At 46.2% G+C, this 22,676-nt stretch overlaps 1 protein-coding gene across 3 annotated transcripts in view; it reads left to right on the top strand.

Moving 5' to 3' along the window:
* The window catches only part of SLC41A3 (solute carrier family 41 member 3), a 283,615-nt gene that overhangs the window by 13,809 nt on the left and 247,130 nt on the right, over positions 1-22,676 (top strand). The window contains exons 1-2 of one of the 3 annotated variants that reach the window (XM_069206274.1): positions 13,816-13,972; positions 14,068-14,158. The exons of 1 other annotated variant lie outside the window; for it this stretch is intronic. The gene's annotated coding sequence lies outside the window, so the exon portion shown is untranslated. Of the gene's footprint in view, positions 1-13,815; positions 13,973-14,067; positions 14,159-22,676 lie in introns of those variants that run through there. One more of the 3 variants, XM_069206276.1, reaches the window with a different exon arrangement.

The following is a 22,676-nucleotide window of genomic DNA, read 5'->3' as shown; positions in this document are numbered from 1 at the left end:
ATCATGCATTGGTGTCCTTTTCTATTTAGTGCCCAAACGTTACAGCTCCCAGATTGGAGATCCCAGGGTCAGCTCCTCAGAGAGCATGGTCTAACTGTGCTCACATAAGAGACTAATGCCTTCGAAGTGAGAGCTTGTACGATGATGAGCTCCAGTGGAGGACAATTACAGCTCCTTACAGAGGAGTATCACGGAGGCTCTAGACACAATTTACTGTTTAAAAAGGTCAAACTTTGTAAAAGACCATCAGCGCCATGGTATTCTGGGACTCTGAAACAGGCCAAATTAGCCTGTAAAAAAAATGGGGGGAAAATGGTTCATGTCTTGTACAGCAGAGGACAAGCAACATTTGAAGCATGCTTTAAACAACTACTAAAATGTATGCTCAGTGCGAAAGAGGATTATTATGTAAAGGCCATACTTTATGCTTTAAATAGTACAAAAAAGATTTTTGTCATTGCTCTGGAGATATATGACCCTGGCTGCACTAAGCAGACTATTACACCCTCTCAGTCTTTATGTGATAATCTATCAGATTTTTTCAATAACAAGGACTGGAACTTTATTTCCGCTATAAATCCTCCTATATCCCCTTTGATCCCATCATAGGTGGAGGATGACACATTGGAGGAGATTGTGGCAGATTGTTCCAGTAATTTGGAAACCTTTCTTACTCTGTCCGAAGATAATTTCAGAGCAGTAGCAATGTTTATTTCATCTGACTTATTATTAGAACCGCTACCACCTAAAGCCTGGAAATTGTTAGCAGACTACTTGGTTCTGCCACTTTTAACTGTATGTAATTGGTCTTTGGAAAATGGCCAGGTTATATGTTGCTGTTAAAGGCAGCTAGTAATCCAATTTTTAAAGAAACCAATGTTGGACCTGTTAGTTCTTTGTAACTACAGGCCTAAATATCCCCAATTGCCTTTTCCACTTTCTTTAAAGATTTGCAAGTAAGACATTTCCAGCCTATCTGGAACACCATTCCCTATTAGATGAGGCACAATCTAGCTTTAGGCCAGCCCATGGCACTGGGGCTGCACTAGTACTGACTTTGGATGAGCTGCAGATGGTAGTTGACCGTGGTCAACAGCAGCTTTGGGTTTACTTGGTCTGTCAGCTGCTTTTCACCCAGTTAATCACAACATCCTGATTTTAAAATTACAGGAGTGAGCAGTCAAGCACTTGACTGGATTCAATCCTATCCAGCAGATACAATGCAAGCCATATTGCTTTCCCCTTTCTATTCCGCATTTAAAGCAGTACATCATGTAGTGCCTTAGGGCTCATCACTACGCCCAGTCGTTTTGAATATATAGCTGTGCCCTCTTGCGGTTCATATCCGATCATATGGTTTAATTTAATCGATTACGCAGATGATACACAACCGATTCTCACCTCGGAGACCTCTTGGCCAGAGTTACTGGACACGTTTCACACCCTCCCAAGTGATGTTTCAAACTGGCTGAGCAACATCTCCTTACAGTTTAATGGAGATAAAACTGAAATTCTTTGCTGTATGTACGGCTTCCTCTTAATTTCTGGCCTTGGGTGAACTGTTATCAGGCTGGAAATGTTATCCATGGTTCGAAATCTAGTGGTTCATTTTGACAAGAATCTATCTCTGGAGGCCCATGTTAATAAGACGGTGGCGACTTGTTTTCCCCTGATCCACACCCTTCGAACAATTCTGTCTTTTTTACCACCATCTGTTAGTGCACTGGTAGTGCAGTGTATGATCTTGAACAGACTAATGCAATGCTCTTCCGCTTCGCGCCCTGATTTTTTTTTACTAAAACGGCTGCATCCAGTTCAAGCAGTGGCCCCTATGGTTTCTCCGAATGTTCTCTGACATTCTTCCTCTTGAGCCCTGGGTGAGCTTCAATGGATCCCAGTGAATGGATCGTTTTTAAAATCACTTTGGATTGTTTTCAGAGCTATACATAAAAAAGTCCTATTGTTCTGCAAAGGAAATGTAAACGCTATACACCTCAGATTCTACTCTTCTCCGTATCCCCAAATCTCAGAAAGTCAGACTGGGTGGTCGGGCATTTTCAGTAACTGTCGCTCAAATCTGGAACAGTTTTCCACCTTCTTTAAGAGCTTTCCAATAACTGCTCCAGTTTAGGAAAACACTAAATTCCTGGCTTTTTCTGGCACAATTGTTCAGAGGTTCTTCAGATTATGTGTTCTAGGAGGCTAGTGCCATGATATCTTTGAGGATGAAGTCGCGCTTTATCAATATGCGTTCATTCATTCAAAACGTTCAATACATCATGTCTTAAGTTCCTTAATAAACCTAGTTTCTAACCATCTTACCAAGTAATTATTTGCTCTATCACATATCTGTATCAGGTAGCACACTGAACGATCACAGAAGATCAACAATTATGTACCATGCCTTCTGTGATAACTCAATAGGCTGAAAGAATGGCAATTAGTCTGTAAAAGCTTGTCACTCATGGAACTCATACTATATAAATTTACATAATCCTCTACCTCCCAATCTATCCTTAGGTCTGTTAAAACAATGGTGGTGTTATAATATTTTGCATCATTACATCCTAATGTAAAATAATATGTGACGGGTCTATCAGAATGTACTATTTTTTGTTTTACTTTAATAAGTATATATTAAATGCACATTTCAACTGTGTCATTAGCATAGATGTTTATGTTGTACATCACAAGTTGCAAGTCATGTTGCCCCAGTTTATATCTTTTTTTATCTGAATACCCCCTGCACAAAATTATATAGGCATATCACTGCATTGCGTTCCAAATTAATATGCTTTTCTAAATAAGGAATGCATATTACCACAACAACTAGATATGCTCCTTGAGAAAATTATTATTTTCTGTCTGGATCTGATTTACGTGCTATCGAGATTTGGTGACATTTCCTCTGCATTCAGCATTCTTGCATCATACTTCATCCCAATTACTCAAGGTGCAGTACCTTTTGGGTCTCAATAACTAAACACAATCTTTAAAAATGGCCATGGCGCATCACACACCAGACTCAGGTCTCACAGGTGTAGCTCGGCTTAAGCACCCTAGGAAGTTGGTACCTCCTTATTTGGAAAGCAATGGATTCCTCTGCATTCTAATGCCTGATGTACAAAACGCTCACCTGGACCTCTCAACCTAAACTACCAAATTGCCCCAAGAAGCAGCAAAACCTAAACCTGTTGATTCACTTCAATTCCACTTTCCATTCTCTTACATCCTGATTAATCTCATTCCATATCAACATTATTAGCAGTGAAATAATAGGGTTTTCATTCAACTGGTGAGCCTCCCAGCTGCTGTTGCACACCCAACACCAGTGTAGTCTTCTTAAATCTCGTCGAGTATTTGTAAAGATGCAAAGTACTGGAATCAAGTTAGTGTGTACCTGATTTAGAGACAAGAACACAGTGAGAGCTGCAAATGGCATCTGGGTCCGACTGACCCCATTAGAACAGTCAGCTCTCCTTAACACTAGAGGCATGAAGTGATACAGTGCTTAATTTGTAAATAAAAACGTGCCGGTGCTCAAGCCCTCCTCTTAAACACAAGGCTGCTGCATTTGAGTGTGCGAGCACAGAATACTGAGGCAGCCTAATCCTGAAGCCATCTCGGGCCTCTTCAATCAATTTAAAGCCACTCCCTGTCCCTTCTGCTAACTCTAGCAGCTTTCTGCTTTCTACCTTTCTGACGCTTTTTCGTTTTTCTCTTCCTCCGTCTTTCCCAGATGTGTCTTTTGCTCGCAGCAAATGCTTGAGGCAGAAGACTAAGCGTCGGCCCTCACAAATAAGTGCGGGTGCTCAGCACCGGAAACAACAAGCACAAATTAAGCACTGGGGTATTATAATCCCTACATGATAAAGGCATTTCAGTTTACAAATTACTCGGTTCCCAGTGCACAGATTTGAAGGAGTTTTCAACCTCCTGCTGCTGGTGGTGGCTTCCACAATCAGTACTGCGTTCCAGTGTCCTTAGCTCTTTGTTTTTATTGCACAATTGAACTCTCCTTTTTCAAATGTCCTCCCACGGGACACGCGTGTAGGAGTATTTCCCTGCAGCATCTTAGTCCCTTGCACAGCTCACCAGGCAAATGGGATGATGACACAGCAATGCCAGCTTTCATCTCAGGGGTGCAGGCCAGCATTCCCCTTCTTTCCAGCAGGCAGCTCCTCCTTAAGGTCTTTCCAAGTTTTCGACCATGATAAAGAAGTCAGCAATCGTAGATCTTTGCTAAGGAGCTGATGTAATTTTCTCCCACCTTCCTGGGTGGATCCTGAGAACCAGTCAATTAGAATATTGGCACACTCACTTGGATTTTATCCACAGTATTCATCCTAATGTTGAGGATGACAGCAACGTGGACCAATCTCTTAGCTGATTTCAGGCAGGCCATGACATCTGGTTTTTAGCCCCAGAATGGGAAACCCAGGGTTTTTGTCACACTAAGTTCAGCAAAAAGAGAAGTTGGAGAATTACCTGACAGTTCACTTTGAAACAGGGACAAAATAGAAAACGTCCTTACCATTCAGCTGTTATACAAAACGGTCTGCAGTAACACTTTTGGGGAAAAATTAAGTAGGCAGTGTGCATGGACTATCACTGCATTTCTTTCCCCCTCCTTACGTTCAAATGAGTCTGAGCTACATCAAAGTACTTCAAGAATATTCTAGAGTCTACATCTCAGTATAGTGCGCTCTATTCATCCTCTGTCTTGTATACCATCATTCTACATTCAATCCCACATGGACTCATGTCCCCATACATACGTACTCCTGCAACCTACCCAAAGTTACCTACCCTAGATGTCCAAATGCAGCTGGACTTAGACACTGGGCGCAAGAGGTTGCAGCTGAAAGTCCAATTTAAACAGAGCAGCACTATATAAGACTCTGTTAGGGATGCCTGTCACACTGAAGAGGACCAAATACCACAGATGAGAGAGTCGTGGGTTTATAAACCATTTTCCTAACAACCATCTACAAAGAATACGCTGGTCTTAACTAGCACTCTAAAAGTAAGAGAGTAGAAGGATGGCCTAATCAAATTGAGGCTGGAAATGAACAAACCACTAACGTCTATATGATTTCGATTTAATTGTGAAGTAATTATTTTCCTGGCACAGTCAACCTTAAGGTGTTTCTAAAACTCAGCAGAGTATGTCATGTCTACTGGTCATTATTTCTTCAGTCATTTTATCTGTGACGAGTATTACTACAGCTGTAGGTCGATGTTCCTGACTGGCACAGGGCATGTATTTAGCAAACATATTTGTGCATTCTTGGGGCTAAATGCATATGTCATCTATAGATATACAAACACTTTTTGAGATGCACACGGCTACTACGTCTGGGCGCTGCTGAAAATTACGAATTTAGATTCATTCACAAAATATCTAGCAGAAGAGTGCTGCTGCTGACCTTGGATTGTTGATGCTTGGGAGAGTGGAGATTGAAGATTGCTGCTGCGTGGCGGACTGCAACTCCCAGTGTTGCTGGTAAGGAGAAGGAGCCAACTTCCTTGTGGTGAGGGTACATCACCCGAGTCTACTCTTTGCTAAAGAGCATTTCACTTGGCCTGAAGGGCACAAATTCCAGCTTGCCTGCTCCTGCCCAAAGCCGCGAGGCACCCACTTTTACCAGAAGAGGACACCAGCACTTCCTCAAACGGCCACTGACAGCACAGAGAAGGTGCATCATTGCAGAACATAACTGCGAACAAGTTAAACCGCTGACTTGTGCTCGACCCAGAAGAGGCTATTTAGGAGAGCTGAGGAGGTGTAGGGTTACATAAACTGAGATACCCTTTGAGTGAGAAGCAGTGGCTGAAAGAGACTGAGCACAATAACGAGCATTTGGGGGCAATCTGCAGCTGTGCAGTATATCACTAAGCAGTGGTTTAGGGACGGCTCCACCTGAGTCATTTGGTGGGGGGGTCAACAGTAGGAAGAGGTGCTGCCTTAATCCAGTACCTGGATATTAAATTTCTGCCTTGACATTTTTGTATATGTAATATTTAGTTGTATTTTATAGTAATGAACTTTGCCTCTCAAAACTAAAGCACTGGATTAGGCAATATTTTGTTATACTAATGTGTGATTGTTGAGTGCTGTGCTCGAGCATCCCCAAACTACCTCCCTGAGTAGCCTGTGACTGCTCATCATCACTATTCTCTGAGAGCAAAATGTGAAAGAATTTCTACTTTCACATTTTGCAGAGACATAGTAGGAGGGACCCTGGGACATCAGAGGCAAACAACCTCAACACCTTAGGTTGAGGTCTAGTAGTCCCTGCTTGCCCTATGCGCCCATCCACCACCCCAACAGGGTCTGACCAATGACCGAATGCAGTGGGATAGCATGCAAAAGTCAATTCTAACTTTCAACGTTTGTGTAACAAGTCCAAATAGTACACATTAGAACATCCACATTGAAGTGGCAGATAACACTTAGTAGGAGTAGACCTTGACACACTGTTCTTTGATAAAAGAAACAGTGATAGATTGTGAGGAGGGCATAATGTGAGGAACCCCAACAGAGAGTGCTGTAGTGTCAAGCTCTCTTAGCCCTTTTGCACTCGTTTTCGACAGGCACAACCCAAGTCCAAACCAAACTGTGCTTTTCAACGTTTCCCCAAGCCAATCACTGCCACCAATTCCATCACATCCAGGAATGATTCTCTTAGGTGGATTAAGTTTGACTGAGATCCTGAACTTGTAATAGGCTCTACTGAGAGGAAATGCTGAGAAAGAAGAGAAGGCCAGGAAGTCTGAGAGGGAGAAGATGAGATTAGCTCATCGGGAAGATGAGAGAAGGAGGGATGGACAATCAGAACGGCACCCATAGGAAGAGAAAAATGAAGTATGAAGAGTGTGAAAGGGATAGGCAGGAAAAGATAATGGCAAGAGAACTCAAGAGAGGACTGTTTTAGAGGAAAAATGGGTTTAGGGTGGCAGTAGAGGCAGCTATATTTGGGAAAAGCAATTCTACTTCCAAATCTATCAGAGTACCTGTTAAGGTTCCAAAAGAGCTTTTGCACATGTATTTGAAGGGACAGGATATTTTGGAATGTCTTGTAAGTTTCAAAAATGCAAGAGAGCCGATGATGATGTTGTTTGAAGCCTGTATTCATGGTATGTTGTGCGACTGGAACGAATGGGTGAGAGGGATGGAGGCAAAGGGCTTTCTTGCCCTTACCAATCAATGGTGACAAAGCGGCCCATAAGTGTAATCTATTCTACCCCACTTATGCAATATCCATCTAAAGCGGCATAAGAATTCAAACTACCTTGCAGTGTTGGCCAATACGTTGTTAGCGAACAAGGCTAACAAAGGTCTGAAGCAATATAGCTCTAAGCCAAAGGGAGAGAAGGACTCTCAACAAACTGGTTCCAAACCACAGAGTAAGGCCTAATGTATTTTTTTAAGGTTCCAAGGGGAGATACAGGCAGAAAGGGAAATTGGTTCTAAGTCAGAAACACTGCAAGGAGAAGTGAGGACAGGAAGGGTCTCCTAAGCACAAGTATGGTGATTGGCTATAGGTGTCACCCGGGGAGGCATAATAAGAGAGACTATTGGGTGAAAGATCTTGTACCAGCCATGACCATGATAGACAATGTATTGACTGTAGAAGAATAATATGAGAAGCCCCTGTTGCACTCAACCTAGTGGCTACAGACATTTCAGAATAGGAGCCAGATGTCCTGAGGAACATATATCTAAACATGATGGGGTTTGCAGGGGTGTGGAATTTATTAAAATATCTACTTGTCCAGGGGACAGGTTGCTTCTCAAATCTACTTGTCCTGTAAAAAGATCTACTTGTCCCTTTGGTGCCATGTAGTGTGGCGACACATTATGGCAGCAATTAATAGCCTCTCTGATTATGCCAGGGCTACTACCATAGTAGGGCTTGAATACTTGGAGTTTCAAACCCTACTGTAGCAATTTCCTTATTTTGCCACCTTTCTGCAGATCTGCATACTGGGGCTGGAGGAAGCAGTAAGCAATAGTTCCAGGGCTGGAATGCCTTTGAGTCTGCAAACCAACTAACCTGCATGTTTTAAAGATTTTTACCAGCTTCTCTCTAATATTTTCCCATAATAAGAAAGGTTGGACATTTACTCCTGACAATGGCAGAATTATAACTTCTTCCAGGGTTGGGAAGAAAGTTGCTGGAGGGAAAATGAACTTGCAAATGCTCAATAGATTTTCACATGAGCAAATCTACACATCGTATTTACCCATGCTAAAATACAGTTCACAAATATTTTATAGGGGTACGACATATACCATGGGTGCACTTTTGTGACTTTCTTTAAGAATTTGGGGCCACATGTAGGTAGGTTCAGATTTGTGACCTGCAAATTGCGAGTCGCAAATCCGAATGTAGGATGGTGTCCTTGACACCATCTGTGATTCGCAAGGGCTTCGCAAATGCCCACCTCATGAATAATCATGAGGTGGGTCCCAATTTGCGACCCCCTCGTGAATGGTGGCCTGCTGGAGACAGCAGACCACCATGTCTGTGACTGCTTTTCAATAAAGTAGTTTTTTTTGTATTTTTTTTTTGTTATGCAGCCCGTTTTCGTTAAAGGAAAACGAGATGCATAACAAAAACGAAAAATAAAATGTTTACAGTGACATTCACAATGGGGAAGGGGTCCCATGGGGATCCCTTCCCTTTTGCGAAAGTGTTAGCACCCATTTGAAATGGGTGCAAGCTGCGATTGGTTTGCGCCCGCGTTCGCAGTCACAAAACAATCCTACATTGCACTGCGAGTTGCAATTAGGAAGGGAACACCCCTTACTAATTGCGAGTCGGAAACCCGTTTTGTGATTCGGTAACCAGGTTACTGAATCGCAAAACTGGGTTTGTGCATCGCAACGTGCTTTTTGCACGTCGCAAACAGCGAAAGTCGCTGTTTGCGACATGCAAAAAGCTACCTACATGTGGGTCTTGGTCCCTAATTAGGTATGGTGTTAACAAAGACATTTTGTTTTTATTAAACTTCTATTTCTCTCTCTTTCGGCTGGCTTTACTGTGAGTGATCGCATTCTGCTCTTCCACAAGGAGCATATTGCCACACAAAGTAGTTTTGTTCAGTGTCAGGAACTACAGTGGCAATCAGTGACGTAACGAAACTGGAGGGTGCCCCTTTGCAAAGAACATGGAGGAGCCCCCTCTCCAGACTCACTGAGGGCAGGTGCTGTGCTGAAGGGGCCCTCTGGAGGGCGGCTGCGGGGCCTTTGTTATGCCGCTGGTGGCAACGTGTGCTTTAAGAGTTCAAAAACTTTTTGGGGGGGTTTTGCCAATGTTTGTTACAATGTTGAGGGCCTGGTAGCTCCCACAACAATAAAGTGTTACAAAAGCCATGTCAAAACAAGACACGCATTGATGAAACTAAAAGACTTCTAAAAATATGTCAGATCAGTTGGCTTTGTCAGTGTTTGTTTATTTTCATGCTTCCCATAATCGTGTTGAAAATGGTTACACTGATTTTCCATTAGAAATATTTTTTGGAAATACTAGCATGCATCAACACATTTTACTAAATGACACTTCATTTGCATATAATCAGAGAGCATTCTGGGAGCATTATACTTAGCCTCTTAGCCTAAACTTTTCAAACATGTGTGTACACGTTTTTTTTTTTTTTTTTGTACTGGAACCAACGTCAGTAGTGAAGTGTGAACTTAAAACATTTATTTACAGCACTCACCCTAATAATGAAGGCTTTCAAATAATGAACCATAAATACAAGTTCGAACAGCATTATCTTTTGGAAACACATTACCTCAACTGCAGAGAATTCCACTCTCTGTAAACAGGCAGCCAAAGGGTTTGTGCTGCAGGGGGTTGGGCCCACTTGTCCCAAGGACAAAGTAAACATAAAAACTTGTTGCCCTTGACCCCAAACAAGATGTCCTGGGCATCAGTGATAGGAATGATTCCTGCCCTTAGAGATACCAGAGCTTCTAGAACTATAAATCATTGGCAACCATGACTTGCACGACTCTTGAGCAAGGATGTCATTGCCACTTGTTTAGAACCAGAAACAGTAGCCTACATTGTTCATACCAGGTCAGCTAGGTTGACCAGAGCACAGGCAGCATGTCAGTCTCAGGAAGACTGGGGCCATTTCAGATGTGCCTAAGCCAGATCAAATAAAAAATCAGACCAGGGCAGATTCTGAGAAGACAGTAGCCATGGTGTCCATCATCACTGCTCTAGATGGAGAGGATTAGAGATCCCAGATGCTGGAGTCTGGGTCACTGTCAAAGGTGTAGCGGTTGTCAAGTGCTGATGGACATACCCAGGAGGAAATCCACAAGGCTCATGTTTAATGCTCTACACAGTGTGGGTAGCACAGCACTTCATAAACCCCCTCCACAATAACATGGATGATAAATCAGGAGGTAATAACAAGGCACATTAATGCCCCTGCCAGTTGTGGGGGTTACACTTGAGCAGGTGAGAATGTACATTATTGGTCCGTTTTCTATTGACCTCCACTTCAAATCAGGCAACGAGTACATCTTGGTTATGGTGGACCATACCACCAGGTATCCAGAGGTGGTACATCTGATGAGCAAGGCAATAAAAGTGGTAGCTAGGACTCTGTTAGGCATTTATTAGTTTAGATTTCCAGAGACTGTGACTTCCCCCTAGGAACCAATTTTGTTTCCTTCTATGTGATAGATATGGCAGCAAGCTGGTGTGACCAATCACTTTTCCACTATGTACCATCCACATACCAATGGTTAAGAGGAGAGGTTTAGCAAGACCTTCAAAAGCGTGATGGAAACTCTACCATAATTCCCCGGGGGAGCTGGCTATTTCTTCTGCCATGTCTCTTGTTTGCTTTAAGGGAAAGTCCACAGAAGTGGGAACATTTCAATGCATTTAAATTTCTGTTTGGGCACCCAGTGCATGTCCACTCACCTTCATCAGAGAAGGGGGTGGGGTGGAAGTAGTTTGTAGGTCATCTCACGAAGATATGGTGGACTATCTGATTTGCTTCATGAAGATAATGGCACAGGACATGGGTCAAGAAAAACCTTCAGACTAGCAATGAGTTAATAAAGCAATGGTATGTCCAGAAAGTGACAGTAACTATCAGGAAGGTAAGGAGTTGTTGGTTCATGGCTAAGCCTATGGCAGACAATGTTAAGGAAGATAGTGAACCTCTTCCTGAATTGCTGCCAGTGCTTAATTTGTAAATAAAAACGTGCTGGTGCCCAAAGCCCTCCTCTCAAACATGCAGCTACTGCAATTAAATGTGGGGACACGGAATACTGAGGCAGCGTAATCCTGAAGCCATCTCGGGCCACTTCAATCCATTTAAAAGCTACTCCCTGCCCTTTCAGCTCACTTTTGCAGCTTTCTGCTTTCTTCCATTGTGACGCGTTGTAGTTTTTCTCTTCCTCCGTCTTCCCTATATGTGTCTTTTGCTCGCAGCAAGTGCTTGAGGCAGAAGAATAAGCGCCGGCCCTCAAAAATAAGTGCAGGTGCTCCGCACCAGAAACAACAAGCACATATTATGAACTGCTTGCTGTATAATACGATGGATCTGTGGAAGAGGTGCAGACTGGCTTAGTTGATGCCTCAAAGGCAAAAAGTGTGTAAAGCGGTCCTGAAGTGATTATCTCATACTTGCTCGCTTATTCCAGGGATGACATCTATCTGCATTCATGACTGACCGAGGATATAGCCTGGCACTCAAAAGCAAGTCTTATTGCATGTATGACAGGGTCCAGGAGTGCACAAAGGCAGAAGTGATGAAGTCGTTGGGCTTTGAAGTGATTGAGCAATGCAGTCGTCCTCGGAATATCACAGTTGTGTTGGTGCCTAAGCAATGTTCCACAATGTGCGTTATTTGTCTGGACTACATAGCTCTCAAGGAAATCGCTAAGACAGATGCACATTGGATCCCCAAAAATGATAAGTTTGTGCACAGGCTTGGTGCTGCTAGGTACTTAAGAGACTTTGATCTGACCAGTGGCTACTGGCAGACTGTTTTAAGTAAAGAATATGATTTTCCATGCCAGAGGTGTGATTTCAGATCAAGTTAATGCCTTTTCAGCTGAAAAACATTCCTGACACTTTCCAGCACCTGGTGAACTATGTTCTATCATGTTTAGAAGAGTTCTGTATGGCCTTCTGCAATGACATTGTCGTTTTTAAACATTCACAAGAGGCCCACCTGAACTACTCAGAACAAGTGTATGTCAGGATATAAGAGCTGAAATGACTATCAGGAAACCAAGTGCCAGTCCACTCTAGTCTACTTTAGGCATCACCCAGGTAATTGGAAGATGTACCCTTTGAGTACCAAAATTCCGTCAGTGTTGGAGTGGGCGGTCCCCACAACCCAAACACAACTGAAAAGCTTTTTAAAGCTCACTAGTTACTACAGAAACTATGTGAGTGTAGTTGCATCACAGCTTTGACATCCAAGAAGTAGACATGAAGGTGATATGGACTGGTAAGTGTTGAAAGCTGCTGAAGTCCTGAAGAGAGCACTTTGCAATGCACCTGTACTGAAGGCCCCGGACTAGCCAACCCTTCATAGTACAGATGGATGTCTCAGACCCAAGAGATGGAGCGGGACTGACTCCAGCTGATGACGACGATAAAGAGATACATACATTACTGACAATAATGAACTTCTTACCTGCTACTAAATAGTAAACAGCCGACTTATTGCGGTCTATCAGAGTCTATGAAAATCAGTGGTAATGTCTGGGTTTTTAATCTGCTGTCTACAGTCTCAAAGACAGGGAAGTTCTGGAGTTCTTCCATTTTCGTGTACTCTAGTTTAAGGACAGGAATGAGGTGTCCTATTGGCAGGTTCAGCGGCCTTCAGTTAAGATTAAAGCAGGATTCTGACACTGATCTTTTAAATTGATGAATGGTCAGATCCTACTCTGGATTAATGACCATCTATATTACTGTTTCTAACACAACAAAGATGTTATTATGACAATGCAATCTGTGACTGATGTATTCACTTGAATGTTTTTGCGATTGTGCCATAAAAGAGTTGCTAAAGAAATATTTTTGTAATTTTCAAAAATGTTTCTAGGATCTTTCTCTATTTGTCCTTCTCCATTCCCTACATAGGTCATTTTCGTCGGATAGGAATATTTAGAAGATACATTTGGTGGAGTATAATTCCTCAATTATTTAAACAGCTGTGCAGGATTTTTATGAGGGGGAAGCTACAATTTTACTTTAGCGACTGCTGCATGGATGCCTGATCCATGCACGAGTCGCTAATCCAGGACGGTTTTTGCAATTTTGGACTATTAGACTTGTTGTAATCCTCAATTTTAATACCGGGATAAAACATGGCTGATTCCACAGTGCGCGGCAAATACCCCGACTGAATGGACTACTTATTCATCGACCTGGGAAAGTTAAGAGCACTGAAATCTCCTGCAAGGTGTTCGCTGGCGTGCTCTGGAGGCAATAAAGCCCTTTCTGCTTTCACAGAAGACCTTTCAGAGAAGCCGTTTTCCCCGTGAGAGAGGAGGACTGTGTCACAGCTTTCAGTCTGACAGGAATCCGTGCACGTCCAGTAAACAGCTGCTAAAAACAAAATCAACGGCGGCTGGCCTGCCGTGCAGGTCTTCTGAATTGCCCCGCCCGAAGGCAGGTCTCCTGAAATGCTCCGCCCGCTCATCGACTCCACAACATCAAGGAGATCCCTAAAGACAGCCGAAATAACCGTTCCCCACGATACAAGTCGGGAAGGGAGGGGGGAGAGTGGATGCGCGTGCGCCAAACGTGGCGGGTACGTGACCTTGTCACGTGATTTTTGCACACCATGAACCTTTTCCACTGACGGTAAGTCAGGCATTGAGGTTCAAGCCACGCTGGCGTCGCCTTTATGACGTATTGAAAGAGCATCGAAAAGGCGGGAAAGGCGACGGGGCTCGACGTTGAGCCTCGTGGCTGAGGTAAGAGGCTTAAGCGCGCTAACACGAATTAAAAGTGAGTTGGCTCTAAATTGTACCATTTTAACTGACGAGAATCAATCTAAATGTTATTTTAGGAACTGCACTTCAAAAGGAAAAAAAAACATTCCTAGGAGCCCTTGAATTTGGGGTCAGCGCGTGGCAGTGGGCAGGGGCTGCAGTCACAAGGTACAGAGTTTTGGAAAGTCAAGTCTGGCAGCCAACGTATACATTATTGTGTCAAAAGTGTGCAACAAATAAATTAGGAACAATGAGAAAGGTGACAAAATAGGTGTTGTGGTTTACTTAATTGGTAACAAAGATGCTGCATTTTTAAATACCTTATGTGGTTAAAGTACCTGCTGCCAAGGTCTTTATGTCCTCAGAAATGTTCAGGGATAATAATACTAAAGTAACTGTGGTAATTAATGTACTTTTTGGATACATCTGAGTTGAGTTTTATGTAGACTCATACAATAGTCTAAAAGGCTAAAGTACCTTCTGTAAAGCACATCATGTAACAAACAGATCACAGATTTGTCTATTGTAATGTAGCTAGACAGGTGTGCTACTGATTATAACACATGGATCCTTTTATGACTTGCAGTTAATAAATTGCAGTCCTTTTAATTTAGCACATTGAGCGAAGAACAGAGATCAGTGAGCAGCTTGCAAACTGCAAGGCATACGTTTAAAAACATATTGTTGGTGGCCAAGATGGCGGCGTGAGTGGACGTGTTCGTCCGAGCTCCGCCGCCCTGGCCCCAGAACACTGACGCTCGGCCCAGCAGGGGGATGGCCCGAGGCCCCCTGGGACGGTGAGCGGTGCCGCGGACCAGAGGGCGCCCAGTGGAGACCGGGGAGCCCATGGCACCACAAAGCGCGGGCGAGGAGCGGCTGGCCTTGGCCTGCGCCCGAGGCCGCTGGGTGCTCCGTGCAGCGGACCGAGCCGAGTGGTGGGCCCTGATCTGGCTGCTCCCTTGGAGGAGGAGCCGCGGAGGCCCAGGAGGACGGCGCTGGGCCCAGGATGCGGTGAGGGCGGCGCTGGGGCCGGAGGAGCTGAGAGTCGCGGGTGCCCCCGGGAGGTGGAGGCGCCCTGCATGCTGGGCTTTTCTCGGGGGTCGGGTGGAGGCGCCCCCCCCCAGCTGGTCTTTACTTGGTCGACGTGAGGCCTGGAGGTGGCGGCAGAGGTACGAGGGTGCATCGGGTCGCCCCGACTTTGAAGCAGGAAGTCGCAGGGCGGAGGAGCAGGACTGGGCCCCTGAGTTATGGTTCTGGCGGCATAGTAGGGCAACGACTGGCAAGAGGAAGCACAAGAGCACAAGGCCAGTTACGGTCCCGGGCACGAGGGGCTTCTGGTGGTCTGGTCCCAGAGGGAGCCTGAGAAGGGGCCCAGGAGGGCAGCCTGCACGATCGAGCTTACACGCATGTGCTATGGTGGCGTCCAAATCCAAACAGGAGCGATCAGTTAGAGAAATGTTGGCCGGGGCCCGCCTGGCACCGGGTGGCGCGGTTGAGGAACCACCGGGGGCGAAGTCCCCAGAGATGCGGGCGGAGACAGAGGTGGACGAGAGCTCCCCGGTCACGAAGGGCTTCCTAACCTCCTTGTTTGACTCGCTCCGGAGTGATATCCAGGATCTTCGTAGGGACATTTCTTAAGAGGTGAGAGAGCTGCGAGGTGAGGTTACGTCCCTGGGGGAGCGAGTAGCACAGATGGAAGATGGCGAGATCTCTCGTGGCGAGGAGGTGGCAGGCCTGCAACAGGAGGTCGTCTGCCTCCGGGAGCAGCAGGACCTCCTCCAGAAAGCGGTGGAGGATTTAGAAAATCGCTTGAGGAGACATAATATCCGCATCAGAGGGGTCCCGACGGGGGCTGAGAAGGAGGACATTGGTGACTTCGTGGTGGGCCTGTTTCGCGCATTACTTGGCCTGGATGAGACCCAGGAGATTACCTTGGACAGAGTTCATTGAGTGGGCTGTGCTGGTGGGGCTGGAGACCGACCACCGGACATTCTAGCCTGTGTCCACAACTATGGGCTTAAAGAGCGTATCTTGCAGCGGGCCCGCAACCTTCAGCAGGTACATTTCAGAGGTCGCGAGCTCCAATTATTCCAGCACCTCTCCGTGCGGACCTTGCAGAGGCGGAGAGAATTTAAGCCCATTACGGAGCACCTGCGAGCGCATGAAGTGGCTTACTACTGGGGCCATCTGTTCAGCCTTTTCTTCCGGTGGGAGGAGCAGCTTGGGCAGGTGAGGTTCATATCGGAGGCAAACCGGATTCTGGGCTTGGAGGATCCCTGCCAGGATTCGGGCGAAAAGGTGGGCTTGGCTGGCGGGGATCGCCCACGCTGGTGGTGGAGGGAGAAAAGGAGGAAACTACAACGCCCTGCGGCTTCGGAGCTGAGGTCGGAACGGGAATCTGTCTTGAGCAGCGTGGCTGCTGGAACTAACGCCTAGGGGAGCGGTGGCCGAGGAGAGTTGGACTGCTGATGGTCGCACTGTTTTCGGCCCGTGGCCGCTGAAGAGGGGCGGAGACGATGGACCTGGTTTGATGAACTTGAGTGGTTCTACAGCCCTGTGGAGACTTTACCTCGTGGAGATGGACGCGCAAGGACTTTTTGGTTATGAGCACCTGTTGTGCGCACTGGTTGTATGTTGGCGTGTTTCCCTGGGATGCTGGCTTTTGTGTGGAGGTGTGTTCTGGCCCCGGTGTTTGCAGTGGCTGATGGTCTGGTCTGGGGTGTGGTTCTCCCGTGAGGTTTCTCCCTTCCCAACCGCCTTATTCGTCTTGAGGTATGACTATTAAATGCATAAGCTTGAATGTCCGGGTGCTCAATAGTCCAACTAAGCGGTTAGCCATCCTGTCGGCCCTAGAGAGGTCGTGGAGTCATATCTGCCTGTTGCAGGAGACACACCTCGGGCAGAAGGACATCTACTGCATGCGTTCTAAGTGGTTCCCTAGGCAAATTCTGGTCTTCAGCTTCTTCGAAGCATGCAGGGGTTGCGATATTATTAGCGCGCTCATTCCCCGGGGAAGTGGTGGCAAAATTACACGAGGTGCAAGGCAGGCTTTTGGCCATGAGGATGAGGTTGGGGGCCTTTTCTTTTACTATTGCTTCCCTATATGCTCCAAATACCCATCAGGAAGTCTTCCTGAAGCAGGCTCTCACCCCGCTGCTGCACTCGCTGGATGGCGCCATTTTGGTGGGGGGCAATTTTAACCTGGTGATGGATGGTGATCTGGACTGCTCCGGTCACCGCCATGGGCAGACCGGGTCCTTGACAGCGGCAGGCGGCCAGTGGCTGGCTGAGTGTGGCTTGGAGGACGTGTGGAGAAGGGCACACCCCACGCTTAGGGATTATTCATTTTACTCAGCAGCGACCAAGACATATGCTCGGCTTGTCCTTTTCTTGGCTTCGCAAGAGTTCCTTTCCCGAGTTAGGGAGTCGGCGATTGAGCCTCGGGCCCTGTTGGACCATGCTCCTGTCACTATAGAGGTTGCTATGACCATGGAGCGGGTGGGGGCGTCGGGGTGGCGATTCAGGGACTCAATGCTTCAGAATGTAGCAACAGTGGAGTCGATCCGATGTGCAATAGCGGACTACCTTAGTTTTAATGACGATGGGAGCACCTGTTTGGCGACGATGTGGGAGGCACTGAAGGTGGTGGTGAGAGGTGAGGTGATGTCGTTGTCAACTAGGGATAATAAAGCAAGGAGATTGATGAGGGAGGAGCTGGAACAGAGGGTGGCGGTACTGGAACGCTCTCATAAACATACGGGTGCCCCTAGAGTCTGGCGGGAGCTGGAGAAGGTAAGGAAGCAGCTGAAACGGCTAGATTGGCACAGGGCAGAGTATGCGGTGGCACGCCTTAAGCACAAGTATTATATTGGGAGTAATAGATGTGGGGAGCTTTTGGCACACCGGTTACGAGCGCAACGCGCAGCGTCGACGATAAAGCTGGGAGCGGAAGTGCGAACGAGCGACCAAATTGCGGAGGTGTTTGCGGAGTTCTATCGGGGATTGTATGAGGCTGATGATTGGGATAATGTGGTTCCTGATGCATTTCTAGAGGGTATAGCAATTACTCCTCTCCGCGAGAAGGAGGCTGCTTCATTAGATCAACCTGTAAGGGCGGAAGAGGTCATATCAGCAATCTCGCGTTTGCAGGTGGGGAAGTCCCCTGGTCCGGATGGTTTCACAGCTCTTTTTTATAAGACCTTTTGTGTGGAACTTATACCGATATTAGTGCTGCTTTTCAACTCCTTCTGAGCGACGGGAGCTCTAACAGCCAGTATGTTGGATGCCACTATTGTGGTTATTCCTAAGCCGGGGAAAGACCCTGAGGAATGCGCCTCCTACAGGCCGATCTCTCTCTTGAATATTGATGCCAAATTATTTACAGGAATACTTGCTCATCGCCTTCATTATTACATGCCGGGCCTTGTGGATTCTGACCAAGCAGGTTTTATACCGCACAGGCAGTGCAGCGATAATACGAAGCGATTGCTTCATCTGCTGGATAAAACGGATCGTTCACGCAGGGAGGCGCTTTTCCTTTCTATTGACGCCGAAAAGGCGTTCAATAGAGTCCATTGGCGATATCTGTTCAGGGTGCTTGAACGCTTTGGGTTGGGCCCGGACTTTATGGCATGGATCCGTTGTATCTACCAGGCGCCTCAGGCGGCGGTCCGGGTCAATGGACGCTATCATTGCCGTTCTCAATCCAGCGAGGGACTCGGCAGGGGTGTCCGCTCTCACCTCTATTGTTTGCGCTCTATATGGAGCCCCTGGCGCAGCGGCTGCGTGATAGTCCTCAGATCACTGGTGTGAAATTCGGGGGCGATGACCATCTCATTTCTCTGTATGCGGACGACGTGATTCTTACCCTGGCTGAGCCCGCGACCTCGCTGCCTGCACTAATGGGGATACTTGATGAATTTGGCCGGGTCTCGGGATTCCGGATGAATATGCAGAAGTCACAGGCCCTGAGTCGATTTATTAGCGCTGAGCATGAAAGTGACCTGAGGGCCCGATTCCATTTTATATGGTCGTCCTCGCGACTTCCTTATTTGGGGATTGATTTGGCGCCTTCAGTTGTTAGAACGGCGACTCTGAACTACACGAAATTGCTTTGCGAGGTGCAGCGAGATCTAGAGACCTGGGGGATACTTAAGCTGTCTTGGTTGGGCAGGGTGGCGGCGGTGAAGATGACTATCCTGCCATGTGTCCTGTATGTGTTCCAGGCGCTTCCCCTGACGCCTCCGCCCGAACGATTGCAACCCTTCAAACAGCGGTTCTGAGATTCATCTGGGAGGGTAGAGCGACTCGTCTTCCACATCTGGTTCTGTACCGCTCCAAGCAGATGGGGGGATTAGCGGTTCCCTGCCTCTTACGATATTTTAAGGCAGCGCAGTTGCGTTTTTTATTAGAGTGGAGTCGCCCGTCCACTGAGAAACATTGGTGCTTCATGGACCAAGCGGTGGCGGGCTCCCATATATGGAAGGAGCCCTGGCTCCGATGCCGGCACAGGGCGAGCGGTCTTTATTCATCCCCGATTACGGAAGTAACGTTGCGTGTATGGGACGTGGTGGCTGGTCAATTGGGACTGATGACGTTCCCATCCCCAATGACCCCTCTGGGTGCGAACCCTGACTTTGGACCGGGCCTACAAGTGGAAGCGTTGCGCCGATGGTATGAAGGGGGCTGTAAAAGGGTGGGGTGTCTCTTTGATGAGCAGGGGGTGATCTCCTTTGACCAGATGAGGGAGACGTATGGCTTAACAGAGGCAGACAGGATGATGTACTATCAAATACGGCATTGGGCCCTGTTGCCAGCTAATAGAGCATTATTTAATAGGCCGCTAACGCCGTTTGAAAAATGGCTCCTAGTGAAGAAGGGTGATAAACGGGTGATCTCGGAGCTTTATGGAATATTGCAGGGGGAGGGTCGCCTGCCTAAATCTAAAGGTCAATTGCGATGGGAGAGGGAACTGGAAAGGGAACTGTCTGACGAAGATTGGGATAGTATCTTTTATAGGACACACCACACGGCTTACAATGCGGCAGGCACAGAGACAGCATATAAGGTGGCCTCCTATTGGTACTTTACCCCAGCAAGGATTCACGCTTGGGATCCCACTAAGTCTAGCCTCTGTTGGAGGGTGTGCGGGGGTAGGGGTACGCTTGTGCACTTACTCTGACATTGCCCCAAACTTCATAGATACTGGGAGAGTGTTATAGACACTATTGATGCAGCGTTTGGTACTCAGATCCCCAGATTCCCATCGTATATCTTGTTGGGCCTGCCCAACCCGCTCACCTTCCCCCTGAGATCATTGATAGGGCAGCAGATGGCCCTGGTCCTCAATGCGGCGTTGCAGCTCATATTAGCGATGTGGGTTACTGACAGGATTCTGACATTTACATCATGGCTTCATAAGCTGTGGTTCATTCTCGCTATGGAGGAGCTTACTCTGACCTCACAGCAGCAGGGCGGTGATTTCAGGGACCTGTGGCAACCATTCTTGCAGATCTTATCCAATGAGTTCACAGAGTTGACATGCCCGGCTTACTTGAGAGTGCTGGGTTTGACCTGAGCTTTTCGGAGTGTGTTTGCGGGAGAGATTCCTGGGAGAACCGGGACCATGCAGGGGCAGGGCGGGGGATTCGAGTGATTGCTGTATGGCGGGCCATTTCAGGGAAACAATGTTGGTGTTTTACTAATTATTTCTATGTTGTATATTACCATACATGGAGATCGCTTCACTGTGCAGCACATGATGATGGGTGGCCCCCCAAGTGGTGGGAGTACATAGAGGAGGCGAGGAGGTGGCCTATTAGGGCATGGTTGACCAGGAGTGGATTGTTATGGACTTCCCCCACGCTTCCAGACTAGTACTGCTGCATTGTGACTATCTTATTGTGAAGAGTTGTACTTAACATGTTAATAACTTGAAAATAATAAACAGATTTGATCCATAAAAACATATTGTTTTTTTCGTCAATTTGTCATTTTAAGATTGCTAGCAAGGGCTGGTTTGGTTATTTACTTTGCATGAAACATACTTCTGTAGTGAGGTAAAGCAACAGAATATTTAAGCATTAGAATAGGGAAACGTAGGAATAGAATTTAGAATGTAGCAGGTTTGTGAGATTGAAATGGAGCAGGAGGAAGATCCTTCTCCTACATTGCACCCCGACACGGAACACATTACCTCTCAAACTCAGATATACTGCATCACTTCAGCAGTTCAGGAAGGACCTCAAGACCTGGCTATTCAATTGACCAGCACACCCGCAAACATCGCCTTGAGACCCCACGGGTGATAAGCCGCACTATAGAAGTACTGAATGATTGCTTGACTGTACACAAGCTGGTAGCGTCTGTAACCACCACTGTAATTATCATTGCTGGGGTTGAACAAAGGAGTTGAAGTACAACCTTTCATTACTTAAATGGCGACAAGATGAAAACGACTGAAGAACCAGAAGGCAAAAGTTCAGCCCCAGCACAAGGATTGCACCGATACACATTGCAACAGACAAGCATATTAATATGCCCAATATTGCTGTCTAGTGTCTAGAAACATTGCCTGTAGCCATTGCCACTTAAAATTTGGGATTGTGACTGTAAGTACTTAATTTCAGTCATTTTACCTCTCTTCTCATTTTCCCTCTTTTAAGAAATGCTTAGACGGTTGTGGCAATGGTACTTTTAAACAGCAGTATCATTTGACGGATAGGCGCTTATGTCCACAGCAGTTCACGGTACGTGCCAGTGATTTCATAGGGCACACCGTTCACAATATGACGCTGTCACGCAGCATACAATATGTGCCACCATCTAGAGGGTGTTCCACCATTGATAAACAGCCTTTGCGTTGTGTATGTAATGCAGGCACCCCACGGAGCTGTGAAGCGCTTTAGTTAGTACAACGCCTCAAGTGAGCGGCACATGGAATGTGTCTCAGTTACATCAGATTGTGTTGTGTGAATTTCTCTTATCACAACACCAACACTATTGGTACCTACTACAGGAAAACATGTGACACACAGCAGCAGCAATATCTACTTAAAAAAACGTTATTTTTCAATTTTTGAAAGAACATCTTAACACAATACAACAACACAGTTGGCATCTTTCAGCAAGAACGACAAGGTAGATTGTATACTTATTGATGACTGCTAGATCTTTTAATCACCTTTGCGTCTCCACAGAGGCATTCTACAGGGAATCCTTCCTCGTTTATTCTAGAGGCATAGCATAGATCCCGTGTTCTTCATTAGAACACTTCCCTCTCCTACTGTGAGACCACACTTGCAGAATCATCTGCACTAACACTAGTGTCTGTGTCTACATTTACATGTATCATTGTGTCACACAGGTCCTGGCAGTTTTGGAGGTGTTTCTCTACTTTCTCATTCTGCCTGCTCAGCTTCATGTGCATCTCGTCGGCCAGTGCCCACTCCTATACATCCTATGCCAGTGTTTGCATGGAAGTATCTACTCTGAAATCATTTATGTGTGACAGCAGTAAATTAAGCATTTATGGCATTTATGCACATTTGGAAAAATTTGCTTTGAGCTGACTTATCACAGCCTCAGTGTTGAATGCAGTGAAGCATGTGTGCGCTTCTTAAGGTAATTTTGTACCAACACTTGCACGCATACAAGTGTTGCCGCCTGAAATCACTTGGCTGCACCC

The sequence above is a fragment of the Pleurodeles waltl genome, chromosome 9, assembly GCF_031143425.1.
Source record: "Pleurodeles waltl isolate 20211129_DDA chromosome 9, aPleWal1.hap1.20221129, whole genome shotgun sequence".
Taxonomy (NCBI): Eukaryota; Metazoa; Chordata; class Amphibia; order Caudata; family Salamandridae; genus Pleurodeles; species Pleurodeles waltl.
Note: the sequence above shows the minus strand (reverse complement) of the source record. Positions and strands in the feature narration are given on the sequence as shown.